Below are 14515 nucleotides of genomic sequence, written 5' to 3'. Positions count from 1 at the left end.
GGAGACAAACCCTGTCCTTTTATGTGTTCTCCACTGCCCAGTCCTTTCATCGTGTTAGAACAGCATTTCGCTTGTCTTGAAGTAGTTACGTTTAGTAAGACAGCAGTTCCAAATTCAGAAAAAGGGTACAGGGCTGATTACTGCTGCTAAATCTTTAGCTCTGACAGTATCTTCATTAACCGTTATACTCTTGTGGATATCGGTACTGCTCATAAGCTCCATGAGGTCAGAGAAGTTAATTAAATAAAAAAAATATTGTGAGACCCTAAAGCCTGGAAATAGTAAAAAAAAAAAATTAAGAAATTATGGAACTTTTAGTTTAAGTTTTAGAGCAATTTTCCTAGAAAGTTTTAAACTCTCTTGGTGCTTGGAATTCAAAGTCCAGTACACAAAACGAAGAATGCCAACCCTGGCACTGAAACCCAGGTCACAGTGGAATTTTCCATTATCATTACATTAAATTACTGATGTAATATTTTACTGTACCAAGCACAGTGGCTTCTTACTGCACATGTCTAGGCAAACCATCGAAAGATGACGGCCCCTGATGCCCAATTTCCACTTATGACTAAGATGACACCATGATGCCAAGAACCAGGAAATTAGAAGCCCAGACAGTTGACCGAAAGCTTTTAATAGAATTCATTTATTTCATGTGCTTTTACTCACAAGGCCTAATTCATCCTCAATAGTAACGGGACTGTTTGGTGAATAAACACACAAGAGGTCATCATGGAGCATAATAAGTAAAATATGGATAATTGCTAATAACTGCTTGGGTTTGGTACAATGCTCATCTCTTGGCGAGAGAAGAGAGTGCCTACAAAGGGCAGGAAGGACCTACCTATCCAGTGTTGCATTACATAGAGAACATATTGATATTACAAGACACAGTGCAATGCTTTATTACTCCTGAGGTGACGCTGCAGATTTTCCCACACATAGCATTACATTGCTGAGTGCCTAGCAGGGGAAAAAGTAGGTATTCACTAAAGTTATGTTAAGTTTGATGTGTTGTCTGTGCTAATACATAAATATGTACCTATTACATGTGAACAGGAATCAAATAAGAGGTGAAATTTGCTACTTTCTCTTTATTTGTTCAGGCATATTGAATTTTCTACTGTTCCACATGGCACATAGCTCTGAATTCTAGAATAAAGCCGTCCTTTCAATCATGGGGCATTTTTAAATGGTTCCTGTTATCCCTAATCACATAGAATAGAAGTCTTGTATGTCCTTTATTCCCTACTCATTCCCATATATTATGGGGTCTGTGGACAAAGATGTCCTAGACAAGTTTTCCGCCAGGCATAAAAATTAGAGATGAAGCCAATTAAGTCAAGACTGTCACTAACAAAGGTCTCCAGAGGAAGAAGTTCTATCTCCACGGTAGCATCTATATATCTATATGTTCCTTGACAAATTAGCAATTTAGAGGGTGAGGAATTGAAGTCTTCCATGTCTTCAAAAAGATATCTCTTGCTTCTCCCTGAGGACGTTATAAGTTGATGCACATTCAGCAGGGATTCATTAAACTCTAAAAAGATTGGACTCTCTAAGGGATGGGCCTGTAAAGGCCATTCCTTCATCTAAACAGAACACGTGTAAGAACACATCATAGCTCTGTTGTTATCTATGTATAGAGAGGACATGACATGGAGACAGTCTAGTAGGTTCTACAAGGTTGTAAAGTGGTGAATCTGTTGGAAAGTGGTCGCCTTCTTCTGGCCCATTATTGTGTCAGAGCCAGGGTCCACAGGATCATTCTCTGCAGTATAATTGTTGATATTTTATAATATGCTTTACTAGCATGAGGATTTATGTCTTCAAGCCACCATCAACCGGTTGTCCAGGACAGTGTTAGGATCACAATTTTGTTCTTCCTAATTCTGGGATATTCAGTATTTTAGAGAATCATAGCATTTCACTTAAAATAAACTGTAAGTCGGGCGGAAGAGAAGAGTCATGCCGGCCTGTACTGTCCCGGCAGGTATGAGTCTATGGAGAACACATACTCCATCTCAATGGACAACCATATTAAACAGATGTAAATCCACAGTGGATGAAGATGCAAAAATAATGCTTTCCTCATGAATACAATGGACTCTTCACCATAAATCTGTATTCTGTTTCAAAGGTAGTAGTGGGGTAGAGATGTCATTATAATTGACTGCCCTCCATATTGTGATGACAGGTCACACTCATGAGTAAAGGCAGTCCCCGGGTTACGTACAAGAAAGGGTCCATAGGTTTGTGCTTAAGTTGAATTTGTATGTAAGTCGAAACTGTATATTTTATAATTGTAGTTCTAGACCATTTTTTTTGCCCCAGTGACAATTGGAGTTTAAAATTTTTTTGCTGTAATGGGACCAAGGATTATCAATAAAGCTTCATTACAGACCCCTTACATCTGATTATTGCATCCTGGGACTATAGTGAAGCATCCAGAGAGCTTCACAAGAGGTCATAGGGGGCAGAGGGGTTTGTCTTTAAAGGGGTCTTCTGTAAGTCAGGTGTCCTTAAGTAGGGGACCGCCTGTACATAGATTGCATTGCTGACCATAAAACATTCAGTAGCAGAAACCCCTTTTACTTTATATACAGTTGATCTTGTTGAGATATTGCCTTGAATTAGAGCAAAAAGGGGAATGAATTTTCGCCTCTGCAGCATGAGATAAGTTATACTCCAACTTTGATGTACTTTCTATATGAAGTATAAAATAAAATAATCAATATAAGAGCAGATTGGACAGTGTATAAACCTTTAACATCAGTTTTAGATGTCACATTCCTACTTCTAATAAAAAAATGACAGTCCCAGTGGTCCCTCCACAGTGTAGCATTATGCATAGTATTCCCAAGCAGGAAAACTCCTGTGCTAGTGGACTGTGACAGCTTTAGTGCTAATCTGTGTTGTTCTTTAGGCTGGCTGCTGCAGTTCCAATTTCAAGATGGGAGGGGCCCCCTTTTTACCTCCCAGAATTAAAAACCTGCACGGTCCTCAGTCCTCTTCAAACCAAGGCTAGAAAAGAAGAGGTGGACAGACTATACAGTAAGGAACCCCTATTTGCACTTCTGTTGCTGGCTGCAGTATGACTTAGTAGGATGTACTATGTAACAGACACCTGGTGTTGGATGCAGGGATGCTGATACCTTTCATTTATGGGATTGTCTAATGCATGATTGAATGATTTTACAATCATTTTCTATAGATATTGCGGTGACATATTCCATAGCACTGTACTGTATACAGTGTTGTAGTGATGGGGGCCAAAGCTGTACAGGCTACCCCAGCAGGATGCTACAACTCTCACTAATTTCCCATTGGTCAAGACATTAGAGGGAATCAGATAGGAAGCATTTAAATACATGTAGACGCTTTGGAAACACTACTTCATTAGGGCGGCTTTGATCAGCCATTCTTGGCAAGCAGCATGAGATCATTTGCCACTGATTTCCTCGCACCACTAAGAACCTGTTACAATGTATCCTTATTATAAGTCATTGTTTTAGGAATTTAGCATCTCGGAAATTTGGCAAACATAGATTCTCCTGAATGTTGTTGGACTAGAATGCTCAGCAGATTCCATTATAGAGTGCAAATTCTAAACTCTAATAAGCCAAATTGTTCATCTGAACCAGTTCTGGGACTACAACTCCCAGCAAGTACATCTAGTGATTCTAAGTGCCCTGTCTGTTAATTCACACTTGTAAGTGACACATTCTGTTCTATAGGTTGTAGTAGATATGTGCTATTATTCATGCGTTAATCACTACTAGCTGTTTCCATAGGATTGTGGTCCATTGAAGGACGGCACATCTAATGTAAATTGCTTCCTCTCTTATTCCACTGCTTATTTAATCTTAAAGGAACACATATTAAGAAACCATAAGCAAGTCGTGCTGGAGCCATATACACTGGAGACATTGTGTAGTATTATTAATGAGCTGTGCCCCCTACACTTCTGTAGTCTTACATCTCTGTTTATTCTTGAGATTGAAATGCAGCTTTAATACATTATAACCCCAAGCTCGGGGTAATTACATGTGACAGATGACTTTCCATGACCAAAGGGGACATAAAAGAATTTAATTGTTTCCTTATGATGAGTATTTACAGCTAGAAAGCTATTGATGATTGTGAAGACTATGAATGTTTAGTGGAAAACTCAGCTTTGCTCCATTGATGTCTATAGATCTTCTTATAAGAACTTTCTTTTTTAAAGGGAAAGTTTAAAATCCGCCAGTCCCTTACTATGTTTGGTATTTTGAACCCCTCAGCTGTCCTAGGCAGTTTTTCAGACAATTTTAACACCCACAGCTGTCTCTTTCTTAGGTATATAGACAGTTCATCCAAACAAGAGTGATTTATCTGCAGAGGTTTGAATGGGGTCTATTATCAGCAGGGCTCTGTAAATAACTGGCTGAAGACTGAAAGTACTTTAAAAACTGCTGTGACCATGGCCGACACTGTTTTGCATCATATTCATATTTCAGGAGTTCACACTAATATTTGTAACTTTTAGGATGTTTCGGATCCAGTATTTTTTAACTGGTTATTTATGTGTTTTTCTTGCCCAAAAAATGTGACGTACACATTACATGAAAGTCTATTGGATCATTTAAAAAAAATAACAAAGTGTTTTTGTTTGGTTGCAGTGTTATGTTTTCCATTAGGCTTCCCTAAAAGATTTGAAAAACCCCATAAAATTACCAATAGAGTAAATAATAAACAATTCATAGTACTGTACTTATAGGTATGTACTGGGATATGGTCCAATGATTGTTTTGGATGAACATGGAATATGACTTGTAGTTGATCTGGGATTTTAGTGATTTTTTACCTGTACAGCGCCATGGAATATGATGGCGCTGAATAAATAAAGCTTTATTATTATTATTCTGTTATCAGGCAAGGTATTTTACTCAAATGCATCTATATAATACCAATATGATATGGGTTAGGAGCATATAGTAGTAAGGAGCCAACAGTTATAGGGGTTGAGGGCATGGACTATAGTCAGTGCTTGGTATCCAGCTGAAGAGGACTTTAGGGAGGAGCATCATGAGTCTGCAAGTCAACTAAACATAGTTAATAAGCATCTCTAGAATTGACAAATGGAACTTTTCTTACAATGCTCCTCCATAATGTCTATCTCAGGATCAAGGCAGATGACCCACCACCTCAAACTCTTGTTCTGTTTGCCGAGTGGCGGTGATTATTATTATACATAAATAATAAAAATATAGGACATTTTGGAGAGGGTCTTCATAACCCCAGGGGGCAATGGCTTGGTTTAAGTTAAATCTGACGACCATTACTGGTGGTTGTCATTGGCCATTTGCATCTACATGTAAATTCACTGTGTTTGAGTGTAATCTCTAAAGCAAATTTTAAAAATCTGAAGACTTGTCATATAAATTATCCAGCTCCCACACAGATGCCCAGAATTAAAAACACACAACTTCCATTCCAGCTTTTGTGGTGGATACTTTAAAATGTGGAAATATCTGAACAGCTGGAAAGGGGTTTGGATACATCTTTGAGCTTGGTCACCAAGGTCACCAAGGGTGTGTCTTAGCAGAAATGAAGGCATGGCTTATGTAACGTAAATAAGTAACCAGTTGTTTAAACTTAAACTACACAGTCTAATACACTGTCTATCTGAGTATACAGTCTAATACACTGTCATTGTCATACATTTTCCTGAGTATACACAGTCTAAATCTCAGAAAGTATTTGTGTAGTAAATTTAAACCAGTGTATTATACATAGATATTTATATGAGGGACTCATCATGACACTATGATATTCTCTCTGGTGCTCTCTATGTTACAGACCAATTCCACTGGAAAACAATATAACATAAAGACTAACCCCTTAAGGATAGTAGTATATAGAAAATTTGCTACAAATAAGTAAAAGTGTGCCGCCGGCACACTGCTACATACCTTCAGCAACGGAGACCTGCGATCAAAACCAAGATGGAGGTGCCCACTCACAATCAGTTTTTGACTCCCTTCGGCGATCAGAGAGTTAACAATATACAACAAACACCATAATGTTTGATTTGTCACAATTGTCTGACAGCAGAACTGTTCTAGTTGCCCATGGCAACCAATAAGAACTGTTCTAGTTGCCCATGGCAACAATAAAGTGAAAGCTGAGCTCTGATTGGTTTCCATGGACAACTATATAAGTTTTACCTTAGAAACATCTAATTAAAGGAAACCTACCACTTGTAGGTGCTTACCATGCGCGCGGCTACATAGGAAGTGAATGAGAGCCGCGCGCATGGTAAGCGCCGAGCGCGTACCTGCCTGCGCCGGCTATAAAGTTTAAAAAGTGTTTTAAACCGCGATACCGCGGTTTAAAACACTAACGAAAATAAGCTCCGGTACCAGCTCACCCTGAGCTGGTGCCCGGTATTTCCATCAGAAACCTGCCACTACAAGTGGTAGGTTTCCTTTAATCTCCTTCTTATTTAAATATCTGTATGAAGAGGGGGCAGTAACCTTATAATTTCTCTCGGGAAGGTCTCTCTGTGCACTGTATGAAAATAAAAGGTTAACTCCATTTTAGCTGGTATGAGCTAATTCACATATAACATTCCAGGATGGATTATTAAAAATAATTTGGCCATTCAATGAAGTCATATAACAAGTAGTAATCAAATGTATACAAAAATTGACTGAACCAAGTTCTTTTCTTTTTCCTTAGAATTTCTCATTTGATCTTTGACCAAACCAGGCAACCCTAATAATGGAACAGACATGAGTTTTTCAGGCTTATTTGCATAGCTAATGACTTGTTGGTTTACTGCATGTTTTCCCTCTGTAGATAAATATTGTGATGTGTTGGACTCTTTGCTTGACATCCATCCTTCAATTTGACACCTATTCTGTCCATTATTATGTATGGTCCAATTTATTGTATACTTTATGACAACGTTACTTACGATGATGGAGATGAAGGTGGAGATGGGAGCGCTAACTCCTTAGAAACTAAAGAGAACTGGATATGTTATAAGTATAATATTCCTATAATGTAGTTAAAATGAAAATGAACAGACCCCCAAAAAGTGACATTCTATCTATTTGTTCAGGTGTTTCTTTCATGGACTGAATTATTTTCTCATATGGAGCAAAGGAGATTTAGCGAACAGTTGGATTTTATGGTCCAGGTTAAAAATAGCCATCGGTGTAGCTGTGGTTAGAAAGGGTGATTGTTCGATAGGATTGGAATGTGGATTCTGTAGAGTTATTTTACTAGGGTAGGGAAGATGCTTGAATGCAGGTATTCAGGAGATGTCTGTGCACTGGTAGTCCTCCACAAAACGGCCTCTGTTACATGACCTCCGATGATTTGCCTTTGTAGGAGAATCTTGACCTGTGTTCTAATCAATGCAAATTCTCCAGAAGAAGAATCTTTGCCTAAAGCCATCTGTGAAAGGTTCAAGATGTTTCATCTTTATTACTTTGTAATCAGAGGTCAACAGCCAAGGTGGCAGACTGCTGACATAGTGCATGTCACTCCCATAGGAAATTTTGGAGTGATTTATACTAGACTTGTTGGCTTCCCTCCATTAGACAAGGAAGTTTTGAGAAGTTATTCACACAGTAGCAACATCCAACTACTCTGGATAGAGCACATGATAAAACATTCAATGGGCTTGACATTTTCACCTGAAATCGCCTTCTCTAGGAATCTTTTATAAGCATATCTCAATTTATCTCTATGTAACTGCCAAAAAAAGGCAGGCACAGCACTCTCCGAAAGTCCTATGAAGGTTGAATTGAAGAGCAGCACATACTCTCAGTGTCAATGGAAGTCTTTGTGGCCAGACCTTATCAATCAAATACTAAGCTGTGGATAGTTAATAAGAAGGGAATTTGGCACAACCCCTTTTGTGTGCTTTACCTCATTAATGTTCTTTAAAGGTAAAAAGACTAAGTTAGAAAGACAAAATTCCCATTTGAAAAGATGAATAGTCTGCATATGATGGGTCCTTCATAGCAACACAAGATTATGCAGTCACTATGTAGTGTGGGTAACAGATGAAAGTCTACCATTAACTAATATAGAAATGTATGTATTTGACATGTTTTGTTTAGTAAATTTTCCTTTGAATATAAAAGGTGCCATTAAAGGGGTTCTCCATTAATATGAAAAAACCCATTGAGGTAAAAAAAAAGGAAAATAAAAGAACACATAGTGACCCCACTAAGGCTTTTGCTTCCTGTATCACTCTGGTACTTCCAGTTTTGGGCCCTGTGCAACAGAACCCACTTCATCCAATCACTGGCCACCTCAGACCAGAGGACAAAACAGAAATTAAAGGCCCCTGGAAAACAGAAGTGATGGCCCTCATCCAAGGAGTCCAGTAGTTGGATGAAGTGGGTCCACCGACCCCTGAAATTTCCATTTGTGTGAACGGCCAAAAACCAAAAATAAGGGATCAATGCATGAACCAAGAAAAGCAATGGGGTACTCAATGCCTTGTAGCAGGGATTTTGGGATATAGTAATTACAATAGTCTGATATATTGAACTGCTTTATATGTATCTGCTAATTTAGATATCCAGTAAAGGAGTTTTTAGGAAATGTAAGGGTATTAAGAGGACAGGACCTGAGCAATCAACTGTGATCTACAGAAAGAGTTCAGTTCCTCTTTAGTGCTCATGGTAAATGTAGCAATTTTTCACAAAAATATCAATTCAATCAAAAAAACTGAATAATGTTAACAACTCTATGCTTCACCATTGCTAAGCATACTACCTACCACCTGGTAAAGTGGAACAGCACCTTAAATCTTAGACTGTCCCACTGAAATGATTGGGAGCTATGTGAATGGAGTTTTCAGTGTTCTGGATATGTCACCAGATTTTACCACATCAAAGGGGTTTTCCGACGAAGGCACGTTAGGCCAAATCCACGGGATAGGGCCTAACTTGTTGTTCAGTGGGGGTCTCAGTGCTGAGACCCCCACAGATCGCGAAAATGAGGGGTCCTACCAACCCCTTGCCGCTCCTCAGACTAATGGAGCAGACAGCCGTGCATGACCATTCTGCTTCGTTAATCTCTATGGAGCTGACGGAGATCTCCCGTGGCTTGGGCCTAACTTGCCTTTGTGGGAAAACCCCTTTAAAACTACCATCCCCCTCAGGTAGGATATAAAATGTCCCCTTGTATTCAGTTCTCTAATGTCTATAATCATGATTTTGGTGTCACATTAAAGATCAGAATCACATCTTTCAGATTGTATCAGGCTCTGAGAGACTCACGCATCTACAACCTACAGCCTGTGTTAGACAAAAAAAGGCCCATGTGGGGCCAAAATGTCATTGTATATTCAATCAATTTTTGGCCATTTACAAGTTAATAAATATTACTCAGCAACATATCAAAGGAACGCTTGGATTACATTTGTCGTTCATGATATTTGAGGTGGGTACCCTAATCCAGTTAGCACCCTGTATTTTCTCGAAGTGCGGTCGCACATCTTTAAAAAATGCTGGACTAGTCAGTTCCAGTCTTCATCCTGATGGACCCCTCAGAGGTGATGATTCTTCTCCACCAGGACTAAAACAATGACTTCTCCTGCCCCTGATATATTGATGCTGAATTTTCTGCCCTGTTGACTTCAGCTCCATGACTTCACCTCTCCACACTGCAGCCCTAAAGACACCACACTCACTAACAGTACAGAACCCTGATGTACAGCATCCTTAACCCTTCATTATTAATTAACCAGGGGGGGCTAGTAGTTTAATGAGGTAAAATCCATTGACAGGTTCCCTTTAAGCAAAGATACAAATGTACACCGCTGTTTTGTCACCTTGAGAATACAGATGCCAGTGCTCTGCCTCCTCTTGTATATTCCCATTTGTATCTGACCACACCGTTGACAGACATCATGTGCACTTGCAGAGAACAGAGGTTACTGCCTTCAGAAATGCCCTCAGTGTATTTATTACCCGAAAGCCTTGGCATGTCTTTGTAGCTACTGTCCTCCTTCAGAAGAATTGAACCTTTGTTTTGAGGAACAGACATTCCTTTTAAGTGTCATGTAACATTTTTCACCATTATGCCATAGTGAATTAAGCCACATATACCTCCAGAAGTCTTTACTCGGCAGGGTTGTCTTGCCTTCAGCTTATAACACATCAGGATTCACAGGGTTTAGACGCGTGCATTATGGTAAAGGATTGCATTGTGCACAGTAGACAGGAAGCCAGGGCTGTAGGGATCTACATGGCTAGTGAGGTGTGACTTATAAATTGTTGTTCCCTCTCCATGAAATATAGCAAGAAATACAGAGCAGCAATTTAGGAGGCCACATGTCCACAGAGCCCCTGACTGTTGCCTTATTCCGAGTGTTTAATGGCCTGTGACAATGCAGTTTTTGTTAGCAACAAGTTGCTGGAAATAAGAGAAGAGAAGTAATTTACTTCCAAACCTGCAATGTAGCCAAAGCATAAAGAGACATCTATAGTTTTCATATCTACAAGTCAAGACGGTGCCCGGGGCACTTCCGTTACTCTCCTTACACTTTGTGGACTCTATGTACTTCGCTGATCACTCAACTTACTAAAAACTTTTGAGACTGAAAGACTAGATTTAGTGATGCTAGTAGACAATCTCCAGTGATTGCTGCAGAAAATCTGCAATAATTTACAGCAGATCTGCAGTGATTGCTATAGAAGACCTGCCATTATTGCTACAATGGACTTAAAGGGAACCTGTCATCAGAAATTTAACTAAAAAAACACTACCAATATGTTGCCAAGCAGCTGTACACTTTCCAGATCATGTTTCTTTCATGGCCCAGTGTGGTGGCATCATCCAGAAAATCAACTTTGAAGTGAGATGGTGAGATGTAAACTGGTTGTGCAAAGTCAAGAGATTTTAACAATAAAACACTAAAATCTAGCTCTAAAACCAGATGTCCTGAAGTCTCATGCACAATGTCAACCACAGAAAAGGAGGCATTCCCTACCTTGACTTCAGTCTTAAACTCTCTGACTCCTTGACTCTATCCAACTAGTTTACATCTCTCTTCAAAATTGATTTTCTCAATGATGCTATCACCCTCGACCATGAAAGAAACAAAAACCTGACGGTGTCATGCTACCTGACAATATTCTAGTAGGGGCTTACTTGACAAATTTCTGATGACAGGTTCCCTTTAAGGTGACATTTGTAGAAAGTCCACTGGGATTGCAGCAGAAGACCCATAGTGACCACTATTGTAAGGAAGAGTTTAACAGGAGATAAACTACACTTAGTGCTCATTCAGATACTGGATAATCCAAGGAGACCTCCCAGCCCATCTTGGATCCACACTTCCCCAACGTGTCGGCAATAGACTTAAGTACATAGGATAATGATCCATCATCCAAACAGAAGGTTCAACAGTTTTAGTCAATTTAATTCACATTATGACGGGAAATATCGCCAACGCATTTCAAGCACTATATGCCCCTATTCAGAAACTGCATTAGAAGAGTCATAGTGATTACTGAAGTAACACAAGAAGATTTGGTTTGCCTGAATCAGTCGGGTTGTCGGTCGTCCACGCCCCCTGATTTGTGTCGCATTCAAGCCGGTGCCAATGCGACACAATCCTATCGTGTGCGCCAAAAACCCGTGGCAATTCAGGGCAAAACGGAACGAAACCCAATGAAAATGCGGCGTTCGGACCCTTAGTAAATGTGCCCCTATACATTCATAGACTTAACTCACACACCAGGAGCTTAGTCAGTGACTATATTATTGATCAGAGACAGACAGAAATGTCATCAGGTACAACACTGCATGAAGGCTTTTCTCAGCCATGACTGTAGGCAGAATTTGTCCCTGAGATGTCTTCTGTTCATCACAGTACATTTCCACACAGTGCCCCTAAAAATACCAGTTCCCTGGAAGGAAAACAACTACAACCCAAACTGTGCACCTAAATAATATATTGCACAATAGAAAGTTGAGATAGCTCACCTGCAGATATGCTACCGTTGATTCCATGTGGGTTCAATTTTTTTCAGAGCCTCCTGCGACCTATTTATTATATGTCCGCACCACAAATGTCCTCTTTTTCAGATGCTCACAACTATAAATGAAATAGTGTCTCAATTTCGGCGCAGCTTTTTCTCCCAATCACTTTTTCTGCAGTTCTAGTTTGCCGACAAATTTTTCTGGCGCAATTTATTTCACACACTTAGACCCACAAAAAGAAAGTCTTCCAAGTTCTCTTTCACTATCATAAATGTGGAGTCAATTCAGACACTTTCAGGTCATGCGCCAATTTATTGAGCCCTTATAGCACAATCTAAAATCTTAGTCTAACAAACCACACAATTTGTGCGCCCGAAAATACATATAATGAATGCCTCCGAGTGACTTGTCATGGGCTTGCAATGGATTCAGAAGGAGTTTCGAGCAAAAACCAATAATTCTCTTTAGTGTTGAATCTTGTAGAACAGAAAACAGAGATCTCCTCACTAGCTGCTATGTCTTTTGTGCAGTTCTCACATAATGAACATACTGCAGCACATTTACTAAGAACTGCACTATGTGCAGTTTGCCTGTGTATAGTGCAGAGGGCGCCAGCTTCAGGATTTTCTCTAAAAGTGGCCACAGCATGTCCATTGATGAGAAATCTACCATGACTTATTCCAGAGACTGGTTTAACCTATAACTCAAACCTACACCACTTCAGTGCACAGTATATCAAGACTTTTATGGTTTTTGGCCACATTGTGACCATATTGACCTCTTTATGCCATACCCTAAGGTCAGGGAGTTCCAAATTATAACTGCTGAACAATTTACTTAGGTGCATTAGTTATTAGACAAGCGACACAATTAATAAATTCCATGAGAAACCAGTCAACAAAATGACATGTAGCTCCCAGAAACCAATTTTTCTAGTGCCACTTACTTCCAAGCCACAAGTTTGATGAATAATATTTGGTCTCTCAGTAGGAGTCAGTGTAAAATATTCCTCCAGCATCAAAAATAGTACAAATGGGCAAGATGTCAAGAAGAGCTAAAGGTTAAAAGGCATAAAACTGCTCTGCAACGTCTGCTCCCAACATTGCTGTCTCAGCATTTCTACTTGTTTCCCTCATTCCCTGTCCTGAAATAGTTGTTACAGTTCACAGTAAAATATTTTCCTAGACGAATACGTAAAATATATATAATTGATTTTTTTTTTAAATTAGTGGTTATTCAAGGAATTCAAATGAGTCCCTCAGTTTTACTCATACTATATACTACAAATTTGTACTTACAGTATATGTATATGTATCAGGAGATATTCGTAGATTTTTATCAAAGTTTTAATTTATTCATTAGCTTCTGCAGTCCATTGAGGTCATGTCCAACAAGATTATGCATTCACATAACCATAACATATGGATCCTCTGATGTTGTAGTGGTAGATAGGTGGTACTGGTGTGGATGGTACTCGTGATGCTCCAATACATACAGGCAGTCCCCGGGTTACATACAAGATAGGGTCTGTAGGTTTGTTCTTGAGTTGAATTTGTATGTAAGTCGGAACTGTATATTTTATCATTGTAATCCCAGCCAGAACTTTTTTGGTCTCTGTGACAATTGGATTTTAAAAATGTTGGATTGTCATAAGAATCAATATTAACACTAAAGCTTCATTACAGACGCCTGTGATAACTGTTACAGCTGATCAATGTAGCCTGGGACTAAAGTACAATAAATTACCAATATCCAGAGGTCCGTTTGTAACTAGGGGTCGTCTGTAAGTCGAGTGTTCTTAAGTAGGGGACCGCCTGTACTATACACATTTCACAGCTATCCAGCTCCTTCCTCACTAGCAAAATATATGATAGAACCACTTCATTCCTGGTCTTTTATACTTAAAAAATGTACATATAACATCCATAAAGGACTCAATGAGGATTTTATATGTATATTTTTTAAGTATTAACGTCGAGGCAATGAAAAACTTCTACCATATATAAAGTATGTCATGTGGTATTTTCAGTATTTGTACATGAGTTTTAGCTGCATCTAATATGAAGTACACAACATTACATATACAGTTGGGCCTGTTTCATTATGAACTGATTTTATTAATTATTTTTATGAAATTTATTTTTATGACTATATTGATTAACATTGTTTCACACTTAGTATAAAAGTAAGAATTGTGCCAGAAAATTTTAAAAATAGATTTTACCTTCCTTTTTCTAGAGCAAATCTAAACTGTTCAGGAGTTTTTTGTGATCTAGGTGCTCCCACACATAGCACTCCCACCCGTTCCCTGTACCAGTGCTGCACCAGGCCAGGCCACATGGAAGTTGTCAGAGCGGAGCTACTGTTCCCCTGTAAATAAATAGGGGCACGGCTCCGATGGTCCGTGGTGCAGGACACTGGGAGCGACTGCGGAGGTCGGAAAATTACTTTTTTAAAAGCTTTTCCCAGCCCGGAAAGTTAATATTATAACAGTCGGACAACCATCAAAATCAAGCAT

General features: G+C 39.2%; 1 protein-coding gene and 1 long non-coding RNA gene across 4 annotated transcripts in view; one reads left to right on the top strand and one right to left on the bottom strand.

Annotated features, from left to right (window-relative positions):
- The window catches only part of LOC140064606 (uncharacterized), a 40711-nt gene that overhangs the window by 8870 nt on the left and 17326 nt on the right, over positions 1-14515 (bottom strand). The window contains exon 1 of one of the 2 annotated variants that reach the window (XR_011847780.1): positions 5955-6076. The exons of the other annotated variant lie outside the window; for it this stretch is intronic. This is a non-coding gene — a long non-coding RNA (uncharacterized lncRNA). Of the gene's footprint in view, positions 1-5954; positions 6077-14515 lie in introns of those variants that run through there. 2 annotated transcript variants of the gene reach the window in all.
- MATN4 (matrilin 4) overlaps positions 2922-14515 on the top strand; it is a 29668-nt gene continuing 18074 nt past the window's right edge. For both annotated transcript variants that reach the window (XM_072111672.1, XM_072111671.1), the window contains exon 1: positions 2922-3054. The gene's annotated coding sequence lies outside the window, so the exon portion shown is untranslated. The remainder of the gene's footprint in view (positions 3055-14515) is intronic.

The sequence above is a fragment of the Engystomops pustulosus genome, chromosome 6 (assembly GCF_040894005.1).
Source record: "Engystomops pustulosus chromosome 6, aEngPut4.maternal, whole genome shotgun sequence".
NCBI classification, from domain to species: domain Eukaryota; kingdom Metazoa; phylum Chordata; class Amphibia; order Anura; family Leptodactylidae; genus Engystomops; species Engystomops pustulosus.
The sequence above is the reverse complement of the archived record's forward strand: the minus strand, read 5'-3'. Positions and strand labels throughout refer to the sequence as shown.